The sequence below is a fragment of the Rattus norvegicus genome, chromosome 1 (genome assembly GCF_021556685.1).
Source record: "Rattus norvegicus strain SHRSP/BbbUtx chromosome 1, alternate assembly SHRSP_T2T, whole genome shotgun sequence".
NCBI lineage: Eukaryota > Metazoa > Chordata > Mammalia > Rodentia > Muridae > Rattus > Rattus norvegicus.
Window position 1 is genome coordinate 41,629,869 of NC_141534.1, and position 12,442 is coordinate 41,642,310.

Here is a 12,442-nt window from a genome sequence, read left to right on the forward strand (position 1 = left end):
TGATTTTTTAAACTTCTTTCCTCCCAGTCTTCTGCCATGTTCCCTTGACCTCACCCATAAAGCCTCACCAACATCACTTCCTAAACATTAACTGAACAAGGCAACACCAATGAACATGGAAAACTAAATGGCACCTGAAACCTAGACAAAGGAATATAGTCAATTGCATCGTAAACACGAGTATGCGATTTTATCTAAAACAAGTGTATTTTGTGGATGCAGGAGAATGATGAAACCTGCTTTCTGACCCAAACTGATAGTCTGTATATTATTGGTGTGAGACAGTTAATGCTTAGAGTTATTAATGAGCAGTATTTATGGTTCTTTGTTATTTTTTTGTTGACACATACTTTTCCCCCTCTTTTTCGAATGACTACAGGGTTATTTATCATTTCTGTCCTCTTGTGTATATGTACGTTATATTCAGCCTGCTGTTTGCCTTTTGTAGACCAAGATTGATGATGAGAAATGACTTAGTGGTGCTTAAACTATGTAATGTTTCTCCTCTTTTGTTGATATGAATGATGCTTTTGCTCAGTAATAAAGTCTAGTCTAGTATCTGTATTCTTTGAAACCATGGAGAACGTTGATGCAGGCCCACTATATTTTAGAATATCCATTGAAAATTCAGGTATTAGTCTAATGTAGTTAATGTTATGTGTGACTTTGTCTTTTTCATTCATAGCTTTTCATATTTTTATTTCTATGTTCAGTTAGCCTTTGACTATTATGTGTCTTCTTGATGTTTTCTATGCTTCTAGTACTTTAACACATATCTCTTTTTGATTTGGTGTGATAAATGCAAAGGATATACAAGGTTAAAGAGAGTTCAGTTTCAAAAATGATTTCCCTTCTTTCTTATATGCAGAGAAACAGAAAGGCTATATATATATATACCTAGCCACCAGTTTTTTCTGATACAACACCACCAAGAAAGAAATGCTTATTTGGCAAAAATCTTACAAGCATTTATGTCGACAGAAAGCTGCCTGCTCCAATACTTGTGAGTATCATTTTGGCTTTCTATAGCACCTTTTTCCTCAGTAAGCTTTTAATCAAACTGAGGAATGTTTAGATAACCAATCTATGAGAGTAACATCTTTTTAAAACAGAAATAAGTTCTACTGTATTTTGAATAATGTAATTGAAAGAAAAAGAGAAGAAATACCATTCCCATGTTTTGCACTGACTGCATCAGAGATTCAAACCCACCAGTATGTTGGAGGAAATAATTCTATGGAAGTGCCCCACTAATTACCCAACTGTAAAGTCTTGCAGCTTCTTTAAGACTCCACATTTCTCTGGAATCTCCCTTAATATCATTGCCTCTGAAATTACTCAATACTTAAAAATATCTGTAGGCTCTTCCTTTAAATGATCAATGAATTAGATGAACACACTTATATATATATATATATATATATATATATATATATATATATATATTAACATCATTTATCCTAGTGGAGTATATTTAAATGCCATATAATATGGCTTAATCTATTTTAAATGAGTTATTAAACTTCTTTGGAAACATCTTTAGTATCCAACATCACTTTTAGCACTATAGCTGTGATAGGAATTTATGCTGTTTGTGAACAAATTTATCCTGTCTGACACATGAGCATTACTGCCAATTTCTTAGGTATTTTAGAGCAGAACCTCCAGTCTGATTTCCAGAATGGTTTTACCAGTCTGCAATCCCACCAACAATGGAGGAGTGTTCCTCTTTCTCCACATCCTCACCAGCATTTGCTGTCACCTGAGTTTTTGATCTTAGCCATTCTCACTGGTGTGAGGTGAAATCTCAGGGTTGTTTTGATTTGCATTTCCCTTATGAATAAAAATGTTGAACATTTCTTTAGGTGTTTCTCAGCCATTCGGCATTCCACAGCTGTGAATTCTTTGTTTAGCTCTGAACCCCATTTTTAATAGGGTTATTTGTTTCCCTGCGGTCTAACTTCTTGAGTTCTTTGTATATTTTCGATATAAGCCCTCTATCTGTTGTAGGATTGGTAAAGATCTTTTCCCAATCTGTTGCTTGCTGTTTTTCCTAACCACAGTGTCCTTTGCCTTACAGAAGCTTTGCAGTTTTATGAGATCCCATTTGTCGATTCTTGAACTTAGAGCCTAGGCCATTGGTGTTTTGTTCAGGAAATTTTTTCCAGTGCCCATGTGTTCAAGATCCTGCCCTAGTTTTTCTTCTATTAGTTTGAGTGTATCTGGTTTGATGTGGAGGTCCTTGATCCACTTGGACTTAAGTTTTGTACAGGGTGATAAGAATGGATCGATCTGCATTCTTCTACATGCTAACCTCCAGTTGAACCAGCACCATTTGCTGAAAATGCTATCTTTTTTCCATTTGATGGTTTTGGCTCCTTTGTCAAAAATCAAGTGTCCATAGGTGTGTGGGTTCATTTCTGGGTCTTCAATTCTAGTCCACTGTCTGTCTCTGTACCAATACCATGCAGTTTTTATCACTATTGCTCTGTAATACTGCTTGAGTTCAGGGATAGTGATTCCCCCTGAAGTCCTTTTATTGTTGAGGATAGTTTTAGCTATCCTGGGTTTTTTGTTATTCCAGATGAATTTGCAAATTGTTCTGTCTAACTCTTTGAAGAATTGGATTGGTATTTTGATGGGGATTGCATTGAATCTGTAGATCGCTTTTGGTAAAATGGCCATTTTTACTATATTAATCCTGCCAATCCATGAGCATGGGAGATCTTTCCATCTTCTGAAGTCTTCAATTTCTTTCTTCAGAGGCTTGAAGTTCTTATCATACAGATCTTTAACTTGCTTGGTTAAAGTCACACCGAGGTACTTTATATTATTTGGGTCTATTATGAAGGGTGTCGTTTCTCTAATTTCTTTCTCGGCTAGTTTCTCTTTTGTGTAGAGGAAGGCTACTGATTTCTTTGAGTTAATTTTATACCCAGCCACTTTGCTGAAGTTGTTTATCAGCTTTAGTAGTTCTCTGGTGGAACTTTTTGGATCACTTAAATAAACTATCATATCATCTGCAAATAGTGATATTTTGACTTCTTCTTTTCCAATCTGTATCCCCTTGATCTCCTTTTGTTGTCTGATTGCTCTGGCTAGAACTTCAAGAACTATATTGAATAAGTAGGGAGAGAGTGGGCAGCCTTGTCTAGTCCCTGATTTTAGTGGGATTGCTTCAAGTTTCTCTCCATTTAGTTTAATGTTAGTAACTGGTTTGCTGTATATGTCTTTTAGTATGTTTAGGTATGGGCCTTGAATTCCTATTCTTTCCAGGACTTTTATCATGAAGGGGTGTTGAATTTTGTCAAATGCTTTCTCAGCATTTTTTAATGTCTTTAGGAAAAAGACATGAAACTGTGAGACCTTCTCACATGGAAAATAAGTAAGCTTCACCACTATTCCTGCTGGGTCTGTAAGCAAGGTGTACGTGTATACAACAGCTTTACGCTGTGTGAGCCTAAAGTACAGATTCAACAATTATACCGTCAGGATGAGTTAATTTTGGGTGCTGTCATTTTTTGATAGTTGCCTATTCCAAGAAGAGGACTTTGGTTTTGGTTTGATTGTTTTGGTGGATTTTTAAACCATTATCATCATCATCGTCGTCATCGTCATCGTCGTCATCATTTTACATTTTTTTGTTTGTTCATTTTATGTCTTGTATACTGCCCCCTACCTATTCTCCCCTCACAGGGTCTCTCCCCTTCTGTGAGCTGCATTGGGACCCTTGGGTTGTCCTCCTACCCAGGCACATCAACTCTCTTCAGGTTTAGCACATCTTCTCCCCCTAAGGCCAGGTGGGGACAGGTTTTCACAGTCAACAGCTTACAGATAGCCCCTGCTCCACAAGTTCGGGGACCCACAAGGAGACTAAGCTTTACATTTGCTAGAAATTGTGCTGTAGGTCATGCTACAGCTTCTGCAGGATATTTAGATGTTAATTCAGCCTTTGACAGCTCCCAGTGGTGCTGCTCAGTTGATTCTGTAGCTCTTCCTGTGGAGTTCCTATCTCCTCCAGGTCATGGAATCTCTCCCCCATTTCTTCCATACAAGCCCTTGAGCCTGTTTCAGTCAGCTGCTGGGTGGAGCCTCTCAGAGGGTAGTTATGATAGGTTCCTGTCTGGATATTCCACATAGCATCTGGCATTTTTCAAGGCAGAGAGAGCTTTGGGCTGGGAAGTGGAGTGCAGATCTATGATTGCAAGTCATGGTGTGGACTAGAAGTCAGGAGAGGCAATTTGAACAGACCATAGGTTTATTTCATTGCTATAGCAACTAGGACACTGCTTCATTGATTCTAGTCTTAGGGAAGAAAACACAAGGTCCTGCATATAGGTTCCACATTTGATCCAAGATTCTGGGGAGATAGAAGTTTGGGAGTCTTTTATGTAATATGCTTTCAACCAATGATTCTCAGCCATCCTAATACTGTAACACTAATATATTTCCTTATGGTTTGGTGATTACTAACCACTACATCATTTTGCTGCTTTCTCACAATTAAAATTTTGCTATTGGTAAGAATTATAAAGAAAAATGGAGAGAATTTATGACATGGAAGATATATGATATGTGAACCCCTAATGGATTATAACTCCCAAGTTGAGAATCACTTGTCTAAACTGTTAATTTTAAACAAAAATGCTTTTCATGTTCTTTCTAAAGTGTATATTGACCATTACTTTTTTATTTTCATTTTAAAAAAGGACTTCATTGCAAACACTGAAGGAAGTTTACTTACTTCTGACTTATATGAGAATTGACTTAACATCCCAGATGAAGGAACTCTGGTTGGAAAAATCAATGCCATCCAAAGGTAATGATACAGAAAGCACTTGGGGAACTGTACCAATATAGAAGCAGTGTTTTTTGTAAGGTCATAGGCTTGTGTTTACAGTATTATAAGCTGGAGTGATGTCCCATGCCAAGAGGTTTCCTTAGCACAGACACGTATTGTCACTTTTTAAACACGTTCATTTCTCAAACTAGAGTGTTGAATCATGTCTGTAATCCCTCCTGGGTGTCTTCTCCTTTATAACTGTCACAGTTTAGAAGACAGTCTATGCAACACCTTGTGTGCAGGTCAGCCTAGAGTATTGGTTTAGTTCCTGTGTGAAACAAATTAAAAGAAGGAGGTGTGTATAATACCTGTGTATTATTTGCATCCTAGTATTATTACCATGTTACTGTGAATATACCAGATGCTAAATATATGTCATTGGTTAGAACATGAAGCTATTAGTGAATACTTCTTTCTCAGATATAACTACCTCGAATAGTCTAGGTCAGGTATAGCTCTGACTTCTTTGAATCTTTTTTCTGTGCAATACTTCAGAGAATGATTTTGTGTGTAACAGGAGCATTGAGCTCCACATGCTACCCAGGCGCAATGCATCTCTGTCTTGCTGTAGTGAAGCTTTTATAATCGCATTGTGTGAGGTCACTAGAGGGCTTTCTGCTCCTTATGTTCTAGAGTGTCACAAGAATGTTACATGGATTTATACTACATTAGATATTAAATGTGTCTCCACTCCATGGTGCTTGGGAAGATGGATTGATGTTTAATAACACTAGATGTTTTCATACACAGAACACACATGGTCTGCATCAATCTCATTCATTCTAATACCAATATCCCGACACCTTCCTCTGGCTTCTGTAGGAAGCAGTCAAATATCTATTACATAGAAAATCATTCATACTTTTAAAATGTTCCCATGATTTTATACAGTACAATGATTTGCAGAAAATATTTTATGTAGTACTCTAGCTGTATATTATACCTCTTTTGAATTCTGGTTATACTATGAGTTGGTCTACATTTTCCCTGTTTTCTTCATAGTTAGTTTTGTAACTAACATTAGTTTTCAGATGGTCTAAAATAAAATTATCCCTTTTCTTTGTTTAGACTTCTACTGAAAATTCCTCAGGCAAACTTTATCCTTCTAAAGCATCTCATTTGCATATTAGTCATAGTAAGAGACTCATCCACGAATAATTTAGACACTAACAGGTTATCTATCCGGATAGCTCCTTATGTTTTGTGGGATCAGACTACAAAGGACGCATGGTTTGGGAGTGATGTATCAAGAAAGGTAAGGGAATCTGACTTTTGCCTTTGGGAACAAAATTCTCATTGTAATGCAGGAAGTAGGAACACTTTGGAAAGATCATTTCTGTAAAAGGAAACCCTAGGATTCCATTTTCTGGAGTGGAGTGGAATATATATTGTTCTGTTTCAGGAAGATTTGGGAAGAAAGATGGTTAATGTAGTTTAAAATGAGTGAATCATTTCAGTCTTTCTTTTGTTCTTTCTTCATAGATATTGATTTTGGCCAACAGAATGCTTCACATATAATGGTAGTCAAAGAAGACTAGAGTGAAGTTTAAAAAAATCCTATTTACCCATGTTTTGCTTGTTTTTTTTTTCATTCCAGTCCTATTTTTGGAGTATATAATAGTTGTGTTTCACAGTAATTAGACTATTATATTATTAAATATTCACATCAAGTGAAATAATAGTCATATAAAAGTACATATCATATATATATATTTCAAATGTGTGTGGATATTTGTGTGTGTATATGTAGCTGACAAATTGGTGTATATTATTTTGTATACTTTCAATTACTTTACCACTAATGTATTCAGGTGCAGTTTTAAGTTCCTCAGGTCTCAAGGACCTCCACATCAAACCATATACACTCAAACTAATAGAAGAAAAAGTGGGGAAGCATCTCGAACACATGGGCACTGGAGAAAATTTCCTGAACAAAACACCAGTGGCTTATGCTCTAAGTTCAAGAATCGACAAATGGGATCTCATAAAACTGCAAAGCTTCTGTAAGGAAAAGGACGCTGTGGTTAGGAAAAAATGGCAACCAACAGATTGGGAAAAGATCTTTACCAATCCTACAACTGATAGAGGGCTTATATCGAAAAAATACAAAGAACTCAAGAAGTTAGACCGCAGGGAGTCAAATAACCCTATTAAAAAATGGGGTTCAGAGCTAAACAAAGAATTCACAGCTGAGGAATGCCGAATGGCTGAGAAACACCTAAAGAAATGTTCAACATTTTTATTCGTAAGGGAAATGCAAATCAAAACAATCCTGAAATTTCACCTCACACCAGTGAGAATGGCTAAGATCAAAAACTCAGGTGACAGCAAATGCTGGTGAGGATGTGGAGAAAGAGGAACACTCCTCCATTGATGGTGGGATTGCAGACTGGTAAAGCCATTCAGGAAATCAGTCTAGAGGTTCCTCAGATAATTGGACATTGAACTACCTGAGGACCCAGCTATACCTCTCTTGGGCATATACCCAAAAGATGCCCCAACATATAAAAAAGACACATGCTCCACTATGTTCATAGCAGCCTTATTTATAATAACCAGAAGCTGGAAAGAACCCAGATGCCCTTCAACAAAGAAATGGATACAGAAAATGTGGTACATCTACACAATGGAATACTACTCAGCTATCAAAAACAATGACTATGAAATTCATAGACAAATGGAGGGAACTGGAAAATATCATCCTGAGTGAGGTAAACCAATCACAGAAAAACACACATGGTATGCACTCATTGATAAGTGGCTATTAGCCAAAATTCTTGAATTACGCTAGATGCACAGAGCATATGAAACTCAAGACCGATGATCAAAATGCGAATGCTTCACTCCTTCTTTAAAAGCGGAACAAGAATACTCTTGGCAGGGAATAGGGAGGCAAAGATTAAAACAGAGGCAGATGGAACACCCATTCAGAGCTTGCCACACATGTGGCCCATACATATACAGCCACCCAATTAGACTACATGGATGCAGCAAAGAAGTGCAGGCCGACAGGAGCCGGATGTAGATCGCTCCTGAGAGACACAGCCAGAATACAGCAAATAGAGAGGCGAATGCCAGCAGCAAACCACTGAACTGAGACAGGGACTCCCATTGAAGGAATAAGAGAAAGGACTGGAAGAGCTTGAAGGGGTTCGAGACCCCATATGAACAAAAATGCCAACCAACCAGAGCTTCCAGGGACTAAGCCACTACCCAAATACTATACATGGACTGACCCTGGGCTCCAAACTCATAGGTAGCAATGAATAGCCTAGTAAGAGCACCAGTGGTAGGGGAAGCCCTTGGTCCTGCTAAGACTGAACCCCCAGTGAACTAGATTGTTGGGGGGAGGGCGGCAATGGGGGAAGGATTGGGAGGGGAGCACCCATAAAGAAGGGGAGGGGGAGGGATTAGGGGGATGTTCGCCCAGAAACCGGGAAAGGGAATAACACTCGAAATGTGTATAAGAAATACTCAAGTTAATAAAAAAAAAAAAGAATATTAAACCAAAAAAAAAAGAAATGCCAAGAGAGCATAGCACTTCAATGTCATGACAGAGGAGCATGTCTGCAGAAAGAAAAAAAAAAAAAAACAAAAAACAAAAAAACAAAAAGCAGGCTGAAACCTGGTATCTCTTGTCTTGGGAAGCAAAAATGTAGCAGAGAAAGTACATTGAAAATGGGCACCTGTATTTTGTAATTCCAAATTATAGGCAATGGCATACTTTTATCAGGAGGGCCAAGGGACTTAAGCCACCAGAAAGTTGTCACAAAGAGGGTATTGCCATGCCTGGAACTAGAATGGTATCCCATTCAAAACATCCCAACAGAAACCCCCAATCCCCCTACCCCCTAAAAATGTCAACAAAAGACAGTCATTAATTAGATTAACTCACAGTGTTTGGCAGCACATCAGGTTTGAAATGTTGCTTTGGTTAAGTAGTTCTTCTATTCTTTGCAGTATGCCTTAAATTTTGACAAGTTTTGGTAAAATGCAGAGAACTTAGAGTCTCCATTTCAGAAACTTCATATCATGCGTTCCTATCTGTGGCAACTGTTATTTTCCTCATAGTTTTGGATTTCATTTTTAAATTTCAATTTTGTAACCCATGTGAAATGACAATCTTGTTTTGCCTTGTGTTGTTACAGATGTCCATTATACAAATCATGATCAACAACTATCATCAAATATTTGGAAATGATAATATATTTAATAAACATATTGACAGAAGATCTGAGGATTTAAAGACCTGTGCAGATTCAATAAACTCTTCTGGCAAATCACCTATTATGAAAGAATTCCTAGCTGGCCACAATAAGAAAACATGAGATAATGGTGAAAAATTAAAAATTTCATCCATTGCTCTGCAGGAGGAAGGTCCTACAGGTGAGTCAAGATTTATTTAGTCATCATATAAATGGAAGGATGACATCATTCACTTATTTCATAAATTTGTAAATATGAGAGCAGTTTTGGACCCAAAATGATATTAGAGTATGGAAAAACTTTTTAAACACCACTTTAATTAAATTATACTTAAATTTATGCATATGTATATACAAACCAATATATATGTATATATAATTTATATGTACACACACAAACAGACAGACAGACACACACACAAATACTTATGTACTATATATACCACATGTAAGTATGACAGACTATTTATTCAGCCTTTGTAAGAATCCCACAATATTGCCGTTCTTCCTATGGTCTTTAAGTCATAGAGGATTCATGCATATGAAATTATTATTTTTGATAAGATCATTTAGAAACAATGTTTTAATTTATACATCCACTAGAGATTCTGCATGTTTAAGTCCTGTACCACTGTCAACATGCTTTTTGATTTTAATGCAAAAATAATAATGTTTGTTTAATTTCCTATGAGAGACAATCTTGCCAAATGCTTAGCATTGGCATAAATATTAAAATGCACAGGATCCATTACAAAACCTATGTGAAGAAATATAAGGAGGCTAAAACGCACCTGATTAATATGGTAGTACCACTCAAATTCCTATACATTGATAATGCAAGTAATTATTTGTATAGAGTTAAGAAAATATACTGAAAGATTACTCTTATCTGAAGTGAAGTGAATCTATCATCTGAGAATGTTTGTCTAACAATAACATTTTATGTTTCATTTAACAGGACAGAACAGAACAACTACCACATATAAGTGATAGAAGGTGACTGAAGACATTATAAGGTCATTCTATTTTAATGTTCCCTTCTACCTTCCCCTTAATCATAGCAGAACAATTATTACAAGATCCTGCTTCAGCATTCATATGCTATCATAATAAATGTTATAATAAATAAAAGTGTTATTGTTTACACTCCAATGTGCCTTGTTCATGATTCTCCATAGTCTTTGGAAAGTGGCATTTTTCTGTCTCTGCCTCTACAGCCCAGTTATAGTACTTGCTTTCCCACCTCAGTTTCTAAAGTGCAGCCAAAACTAATGACGTTAAATAACCCCTCAGAATTGTGCCCAGAATTCTGTGCCATACAAAGTTCTAAATAAAATTCCATTACGAATCAAATTTAATCATCACACATGATGAAGTTAGAGATGGATCACAGTTGTTAGATTATACAAAATCACCTGAAAAGATCAGTGCTTAAGCAACTGAGATACAGGCTTTGTGACATGAATTTGGGTCAGCGAAACATACTTTAGAACACAAACAAAACTGAGTATTGTTGCACAAGCATCTCTAGACCAGAAGCTTCTACCTGGATGGAGGTGGGAGTTGGAGACAGTAGTTAACAAAAGCTTATTGGCCAGATATTCCTGACATGTTGTTCAGCAATGATCAAAAGAGACCTTATGCCAAAAAAAAAAAAAAAAAAAAAAAAAACCAAACTGAGAAAGACCAATACTGGATGTTCTTTTCAAATGTAAATAAACATGCTTTACACACACACATGCACTCATACACACATATATTCATCCTTATACATTACATACACTCAGAAATATACAGAAGCATACAGTACATATGTTTTATCTCTCTGCATAACCTGAGACCTCAGCATGAAATATTCTTTATTCATTGTCTATGTGGAAATGGTCTGAAATACAATTTTGAGATATGCAAATCTTAGAGAAAACCTCCAGTAATATAATTGATAATTTCCATATTTACTCTTTCTTGGTCCCTCCTGAACTCCCAACTATAATAATTTCAAAATGTTTTCATTTATTCCTATTATTATTTTAAATTTTTAAAATATTTTTATTAGATATATTTCTTTACTTACATTTCAAAGGTTATCCCCCTCCTGGTTTCCTGTCCATAAGCCCCCATTTCCTCCCCTTCCCCCCACACAGGTGTTTCACCTATGCATTATTAAAAAATGAATTATAGCACTATAGGCTGACTTTTCTCCCTTCAGTCACTGCAATCTCAAACTCATCAATATTGTTTTATATATGTGTTTATTTATGTACATTTGTATCCTAAAAATATGGATACATCTTGAGTCCATTTTCTTGTGTTTGTGATTTAGTTTCCATGATGTACAGTGTGTATTAGACAATCCATATGCAGGTCATTTCCATAAAAATTAACCTTCTGACGGTCATCTTTAGATGCCTATAACTTTTGACACATGAATTTTTTCCACGGTTTTACTAGTGCATTGATATCGCTAACATTGTGTTTTTGCACCCATTTTTATGACAGGCAATTTGAAAACAGACTTTCAAGTATGGTGGCTCTTAAAGTATTTGTAATCCCTCTTTTACAATGTTCCCTGAGCTGTAGAGATTTTCTCTATAATGTGCATGTACTCACAGGTGCTGCATTTTACACAAAGCACTTTGTGTCCAGTTTTTCTTTTCTGTAATGGTCTCCATTTTCTGTACAAAGAGGCTTCTTTGATGAGGGATGATGGCCCCACTTGTTGGTAGATATAATACTAATATTTAGAATCCTGTAAGAAGCGTGGCAGATTTAGTAAATTAATGTGATAAATTTTAAGGTTTATGACATCACTAGTTCCATAAATCTGACTAGATTTCTTGCACCAGCCATCATTTCATTAATTTTGAGAGAAATTCTTCCAATTATTAAAGTATTTCATGTGACTTTTTCCAATATATATAAATGCTTTAGGTAGCACTTGGATTTCTGTCAAATTTGGCGGCTTAAGTGCCTGTTCCTAAATAAATCTTACAGGGATGTCTCAGCAATCAACTGATTGTAGATGGATATGTCTTAGAAGGCTCTATCTATACGTCACTGTTTTAAGGTAGATAAAATAGTAGGAAGGTTGACATGTTAAGGAAGCAAATGATAGTTTTACTCACCTGCAACACCTATGAAATATGACAATAACCAGTATGGCCAAGATATCAGAATAGTTGCAATAAGTGACACTAACAGCTCAGTTGTAAACAACTGTCCTTTGATTAGACTTAAGTGGATTTTTTTTACCACAGAATTGAACATAGTTCTGGGTCTTCATTTGGTTTCTCAGAAACCTAAGGACTCTTTTAAAATTCAACATATTATGTCTTATTATTTCTCTTTAGGATTGTCAGTGCAAGTCCTTTGACTTGTCCAAGTCATACATTTT

The 12,442-nt window shown here is 36.2% G+C and overlaps 1 protein-coding gene across 16 annotated transcripts in view; it reads left to right on the forward strand.

The window, feature by feature from the left end:
- Positions 1 to 10,200, forward strand: part of LOC120100087 (uncharacterized) — a 72,925-nt gene extending 62,725 nt beyond the window's left edge. For 14 of the 16 annotated variants that reach the window (XR_015645076.1, XR_015645078.1, XR_015645088.1 and 11 more), the window contains 5 exons: positions 869 to 1,003; positions 4,710 to 4,819; positions 5,912 to 6,098; positions 8,992 to 9,229; positions 10,007 to 10,200. The gene's annotated coding sequence lies outside the window, so the exon portion shown is untranslated. The remainder of the gene's footprint in view (positions 1 to 868; positions 1,004 to 4,709; positions 4,820 to 5,911; positions 6,099 to 8,991; positions 9,230 to 10,006) is intronic. The other 2 variants (XR_015645089.1, XR_015645090.1) reach the window with 1 other exon arrangement.
- The last annotated feature ends 2,242 nt before the right edge of the window (positions 10,201 to 12,442 follow it).